Below are 7882 nucleotides of genomic sequence, written 5' to 3'. Positions count from 1 at the left end.
CATAAAAATTGGGGAAATTTTTTTTGAAAGCTTGAAGTAGTGGAATTCATTAAGAAAATGAAAATGAATTGGAAGTTGCTTATGATATTATAATGATATATTTAAAAAAACTTTTATCCCTTTAAAATGTACGTTTAAGGGAAATTAAACTTTTTAAACTTCACATTTTGATGATACAAAATATTTACTTTACAGCATTAAATTAAGTATAAAATTAATATATTATTATGATTTTTAAAGTATATATCAATAATTTAACTTCAACTTCCAATTTCGTCTATTTCTTCAGCATCAACTTCCTTTTCTTCTTGGTCGACTGTAGGACAATTTTGGCAGCTATCACCAGACCAAGAAATGTACGATTGATTGCAATATAATTATTCAAGTTTGCGATACACACAAGTTGAGCCATATCCTTTTTAACAAATGCAAAATATCATTTAAAGTAGTTCTTCTGGTGAAGAAATATCCGTGATTTTGTTTGGTATCAAGGTTCCATTCACTTTTGTCCATCCCCAATCAGCAAAATTAAGAGTTTTGTTGCCCGATATGTAAATACAAAGCAGATATTGCATATATAAAAGAATAAATAGTCCAAAAACATCAGAATTTTAGGAAATTTCGTAAGCTATAAGATAATGAGAGCTGCAATATTTCTAGACCCTTTTGTACATATAATTTTAATGTTAAAGGGCTAAAAAGACGCTCCCTTTGCATTGAAATCAATACTTACGCTTATATCTCGCTTAATTTATAAGCTACGTGAGTTATGAAAAAAAATATAATTTACATTATAAAAAATGCTAAATTTTCGGTCAGAACACTTTTTTCATAAATCCAATAGATTTTAAGATATTTTGAAAAAATAACGTATTTTTTGAAAAATCGAAAAAAAAGAAATTTACTTAAAAAAAGTTTTTTCAAAATGGAGTTGTTCTATATTATTCAAACTTTTGGAACGTATTGTCGGAATATAAATAAAGTTAATTTTACATGGGCTACGATTGATATTAATTTTGACGCACATGGCATACATTTTACCGTCATTTTTCTTTTATAAATTCGAGTTATTTGACTAGTTTTCATCGTAACTCGCTCAATTTTCATGACACAGGCTTTTGTCAAAGCTTATTTGGAAGGTATAACAAAGTACTTTAATAGTTATTTACGATATAAGTGTTAAAAGTACACGTTTAAGTCACGCATCTGAGAGTGTGCAGAATGAGCGAAGCGAGTTCTGTAATTCACATGAGTTCGTTAAAAATGTACTTTTTAACACGCATATCATACAATATTTTTTCTACAAACGTAATTACAGGACAATATTTACCAAAACTTTTACTTGATCTTGACTGACATTTTATTTTTATATTTTTTTGACATTACATCAAAATTGCCTATACGGTCAATACGAAGTGCAGTGCCATAAAAATTTTAAAGCACTAGTGCCTTAAAGTAGCATTTTTAACGCTCGTATGGAGTGCTAAAAATTGCATTTTTAACATGGTTCTAGAAAAAAATCTTTTTTACCATTTTCTATGAAAAATTGATAATTTTTCCGTTATTTGAGCTCAAATTTTTACATAAATTTACGACATTCAAAAAATTCGTTTTCAATGACTTATAAGTTGCTTAACAATATTTTAAAAATGTAATTAAAACTAACCAGTTTCTTCGTTTTTTTTATAAGTTTCAATTTTAATAGGAATGACTTTTTCCAGAAAATGCGCATTTTTCGAGTTATTCGCGAAAAACTATTGAAAAACGGTTTTTTTTTGGATAGAACGCAACGTAGAATATCTTCGCGATGTTATGAGAAATGAACAGAGATATGGCTTGTTGCAACTCATTCTTCAGGGCAAGGTACTTGGAAGAAGAAGATCAGGGAGAAGAAGAATATCTTGGCTTCAAAACCTGATAAAGTGGTTCAATATATCGACAATCGGAATATTCCGAATAGCAGGAATGGATAGGTGTCGTAAAAAGAAGAAGATATTTACATCATAACAGTTTCTCGCATTCTAGTTTTCACCGCTTTCTATCTAACTATCATCCTGTTGATACTTTTTGGTCATGGCTTTGATACCCTCCTGCCATGACTTTCTCGGGCATTCTCTTCTTCTTCTCTGTACTGGTCTCTACGCTACCTTTTTTGTTTCACTACCTGTCTCCATTCATACGTCTTACATGCCCGTACTAACTCAGAGTCTTGGCTTCAATGGTATCAATTATTGTTGTTTTTATACCTATTCTTTTTCTTATCTGGTCATTTCTTATTTTTTCGTTAATTGCTTACCTGTAACAGTGCCTACAAAATCCTATTTCCATTGACAGTAGCTTCTTGTTTTAAACATTCTGCCATTTTGCAGACCTCAGTTTCATAAATTGCGATGCTTTCGACTATAGACATGTATATCCTGATTTTTAGATGCTACATATTCTCTACCATTTTAAATTGAGTTGAAACCTGATAGTTACGGACGCAGTTACAGTGGGGGACGGGGAGGTGGGGTGGGAGGGGGGGTTCAAATTTTTGTTGGAACAGACTGTATATAATAATATGTGTTACATCTCTTAATCATTTTTAGGGAGAATGTGACTTACACCGTTTGATTTCTGAAGCATCCATATGTAAATAATATCAAAATATTATGCAGTTTAGTTAAAATTATAGACTAAGAGCCGGTGTAGATGAAATTTGCTAATCATTTTACTCACGATAAGAGACTATAATTTAAACAGCAGAACCTAAAAGAAAACGTATGAACACTGTTCTGTCACTTTTTAGTGGCACATGCGTCGACAGTGGTGCATCAAACTTTCCACTTATGGACGGGATAAATAAATTTAAAGGTACCCTTCTCACACCCAGAATTCAATTTTTTCATTTTTTAAAATTCTATGTGATTAAAAAATAAGACTCAGCGTGATTTTAACCCACCACTCCTTCTCCAACCATCAAAAACTTTTCTATTTTATTGTAATTTTTTTTTAAATTTTAGTAAATTTTTTTTATGCTCCAGTCGGAGTAACAATATAATCTGCTCACTATTGCAATAATGAGTAACTTAATTCTTAGTTAAAGTCTTACTCATCAGTATTTCTTTAGGTTATATTAGTATATCGCCTATTTACACTGCAATTAACGTGTACACTACCGCATTATGCGCCCTACACTTGCCCATATGGTTTAGTACTGCACTATGCGCATTACACTAGCTCATATGGTTTGATTCTTTTGAGCTATCTGGTCTGGTTCGTGTTGTCAAGTAGCTGGAGGGTATCAACCTTCACGTGAAGATGGAGCCTATCTTCGTCGTTCCGGGCAAGTATAGATAATATCTAAACTTATATTATAGTCTGTCTAACGGTGTCGATCCCCAGATCATTGTGGATGATACTGTTTCTAATGTACCAGGGGGCATCTACGATCTTCCTTAGTAGCTTATTTTGGAAGCGTTGAATTATTTGTTTGTGTATTACTTTCGCTGTCACAACCCCATAGTTGTCTGCCATAACTCCAGACAGGCTTGAGGATTTGATTATAGAGTAGCAATTTATTATGGATTGATAATTTGGAGTCACGTCCAAGTAGCCAATACATTCTTTTATATCTGATTCCGATTCCAAGCTCTTGTCTTTTCTTTTTTTTATTGCTTTCCACCTGAGCCTTGCATCAAGAGTGATACCAAGATATTTTGCATTATTCTCATATGGAATCTGGATATCATTTATTCTGATTGGTATGTATTGCTTCCTTTTATTGGTAAAATCAATATGTATGGATTTGGTTTCATTCAACTTGATTTTCCATGCTTAAGTCCATTTATATATCTGATCTATGGAGTTCTGAAGGTTATGTACCGCTTCTTGATGATTATTTCCAGACCTGCAGCTATCCTCAAACAAAATATAAAAAAGATACGCCTTAAATTTTTTTTTGGGTTATGTACACTCAACTTACGAAACTATAAAAATAGACATGTTTTGTAAAAGCCTTAACTATGCGTGTGAATTTTTTGAAATTTTAATTTATTTTCTTTATTTAGCGCATTGCTTAAGTACATCACAGAATATACAGTGCTAGTCAAAAGTTCGTATCCCCCTCGTATCTTTTGAACGGTTATACCTATAATAGTGAAATTTTGAGGGAGGAAATAAACGGACGTAAGCTTCTTAACTAGTAATGACAGGTGACGTAATAGTGACAGATGACGTTACAGAGCCATTGTGACCGATAATTTTAAATGGCACCTTATGTCAAGTGATACCTCGTTTGAATGGTAATCAAAATACATATTCAGTCATACTAATTTTTTGGGTTTTAGTTAATTTTGATTTTGGTGAATAAATTAAATAAATATAATATTGTAGTTTCGCATTTAATTAATAAAAATGCAAATGTCCGCCTATGGTTTTTTTGCCAAAAAAGTTGACGTTTTTCAATTCTCTAGTAGTTTTTAGGTCAACGTCAACCTTTTTGACAAGTAATCATATGCGGAATTTTGAATTTTTATTAATTAAATGCGAAACCACAATTTTATATTTATTTCATTTATTCATCAAAATTAGCTTAAACTCAAACAAAATTAGTATGACTAAATAGGTATTTTTAATACCTTTCAAATGAGGTATCACTTGCCATAAGGTCCCATTTAAAATTATCTGTCACAGTAGCGCTGTAAAGTCATCTGTCATAATTACGTCACCTGTCATGACTAGTTAAGATGCCTACGTCCGTTTATTTCCTTCTTCCAAATTTCCCTATTATAGGTATAACCGTTCAAAAGATACGAGGGTGGTACGGACTTTTGACTAGCACTGTATATTTAGATTTATGCATTATACAATGCATCACAAACATATATCCAGTTTTTTTTTTATATTCGATTGACTCTTCGGTTGCCATTACAAAGTCTATTGGGTCGCCTGTGTATGCTCTGCGTGGGCAGTCCTGAACAATATGACTGATCGTCTGTCTTTCAGCGCCGCAGTCACAAGAAGGCGAGGGGAGTTTACCCCATCCGTAGAGGGAGTCGGCGCATCTTCCACAGTTTGTTCAAATTCGATTAAGGGCTGCCCAAATCTTACGGGGACGTTCAAATTCGCCAGGTTTTCCTATGATGTCCGGTAGACTATGGTAATTCGGATCTGTCCTACTTTCCCAATCTTCTCTCCAGCGGGTATTTAAGTCAAAGTTGGATTGCTGAAGCGCTTGAGCACATTGTAGAGGGGGCAACCTGGATCGGAGACGGTTTCCAAGAATATCGGGAATGTCTTTGTGGATTAGAAGCTGGCGACTGTCCATTATTTTGTTATATTCTTTAGCCAATGCATGTTCGCGGCGTAGCCACATTGTAGGAGTGGGCTTAATTCTGCTTGTTATCATACGCATAGCACGGTTTAGTTGGGTGTCGACCAGGTGGGTATGCCTGATATTTAGCCACACTGGTGCACAGTATTCTGCCACCGGATATATCAGGCCAAGAGCAAAGGATCTTAAAGTTGATGCTGTGGACCCCTATGTAGTGCCGCAGAGTTTCTATATTATATTGTTGTGTGTTTTCAATTTTGTTGCTGTTTTCGTCAGTGGTGTTCTCTGAATGTGAGCGTTCTGTCTAAAGTAACCCCAAGGTATTTCAGGTATTTATTGTGTTTTAACAGCTTGTTATTAAAATACACTCGCAATTCTCTGTTTGCCAGCTAGTTGTTGATATAAAAGGCTGATACTTCAGTTTTTGTAGTACTTGGTTGTAGTCTCTATTTCTTAAGGTATTCGCTGAGGATGGATAAGTCATTCGTGAGAGTGATTTCTGTAGTTTCTAAAGATTGGTGACTTGTTGCAAGGGTCCAGTCGTCAGCATATCCAAACTTCCGAGATTCGGTTTCAGGCATGTCAGCAATATAGAGGCTGAAAAATAAAGGGGCAAGGACAGAACCCTGTGGAAGACTATTGTTAAGTTTCATCTGTCTACTCTTCTCCTTCCCCATTATAACCTGGACGGCTCTGTTTGTCAGCATGTTGTCAATGGAGATGTATTTGCCCGGTTTCGGAATTGCAATTATCTTTATTCGCTTAAGTGAGAAAAGAATGTTACCTGACTGAAGTATATCATTAAAGAACATTACAAGCCACTGTTTTGTGTATGCACCACTGTGTATCAAGAACTCTGGATGGATACCATCAAACCCAGGTTTTTTACCTCATTTTATTTCTTTCAGCGCATGCGTGATTTCAGAAATAAGTATTCTTGATGAATATTCGGAGTTCGTTCTGTTCATTTGTTTTAATGCCCTTAAGTCTCTTTTCACGTTGGTAGTATGTGTTCGATCTCATGGAGCTCTGGATAGAGATACTATATGGATATTTGAAATTTTAAAATCGATTGCGTCCCAACTAAAAAAAAAATTAAAACGAAAAATAAAGTTTTTAATGGTGGGGGAATGGGGAAGGAGATGGTGGGTTAAAATTACGCTGAGTCTTATTTTTTATTCATATCGAACTTAAAAAAAAATAAACAAAAAATGAAAAAAAAACATGAATTCTGGTAGTGAGGGAGGGTACCTTTTAATTTATTTATACCGTTCATATGTAGAAAGTTTGATGCGCCATTGTCGACTCCAATGCCAATAAAAAGTGACGGCACACTGTTCATATACGTTTTCTGTTAGGTTCTACTATTTAAGTTATAGGCTCTTATCGTGCCTAAAATGATTTACAAATTTCACTTATTCCGGCTCCTATATTAGTGTATTAGTTAAATTGTAAATGAAAGAAATGAAACGAAAATGGCTCAAAATGTGTGTGTGTTTTGTGTTTCATTGGCACTGGATTTCACAACCGATTGGCCAGTCAATTTCATAATGATGTTTTAGACTTAAGTACCTAAACTTAGTTTATCACTAGCTCAGGGGAGTAATGTGTGTTGAGTAAATATCTTGTTTCTCATTATCTTGAGCTTCTCACTATATTTCCCACCCAGACCGGACTGCGAATTTACAAAACCTATATCATTTCAGTCATGGCAGCGACTGAATTCGAATAGGGTTTGTATGCAGAATATTAGTTACATATCCTATACTATTTCGATCTAGAAATTAACTGTATTGCTGTAGGATTATCAAACGAAATTTTTGATTATTATTGAGCAAATGTCTATAATGTTTCAGTCATGTACGTAAAACTAATCAAATATTTACTAAGTGGATTTATTATTATATCATAAAATTTAGATATGTTTTGAAAATTAAAATGAATAGTATATACATATTTGGATAATATGAAAGATTAAAAACAAATGAATAATTACTAATGTATGAATATATACAGTATGTCTCTGTAAGTTGGAACCATATGGAAAAATTTTTTATTAACGATTTTACGCAAAAAAGATATTCTTCCTAAAAAGTTCTGCATGGTCTAAAACCGAAGATGCAATCATCTGATATTAAGTTTTATTAATAGTATATGAGAGATGTCAAAAAATATGAATTTCTGTCAAGTACAGTATCTTCATACAGAGAGGGGCTAAGTTATCGAATAAATTCATTTTATCTAAAATGGACGACTTAGGAAAAAAATCCCGAAACAGGTCGATTTTATTTTTAAATTACAATTTTTTGGCATATATTTCATACTAGTGACGTCATCCGTCTAAGTGTGATAACGTAATAGATGATTTTGTTAAATGGGACTAGGATCGTGTGGCAACTAATTTGAAAGTGCGTTCAATTCTCTGTTCAGTAATATAAACAATAATATCATTATTTATACAAGGTGACCAAAAAAATAATTTTTTAATTAAATTAATTGACGCAAAAAGAAGAATGTATGTAATTTATTTAACTCAAAATACATTTTACTGCGATCAATAAATAGAAA

Source organism: Diabrotica virgifera, chromosome 8 (genome assembly GCF_917563875.1).
Source record: "Diabrotica virgifera virgifera chromosome 8, PGI_DIABVI_V3a".
Lineage (NCBI taxonomy): Eukaryota > Metazoa > Arthropoda > Insecta > Coleoptera > Chrysomelidae > Diabrotica > Diabrotica virgifera.
Note: the sequence above shows the minus strand (reverse complement) of the source record.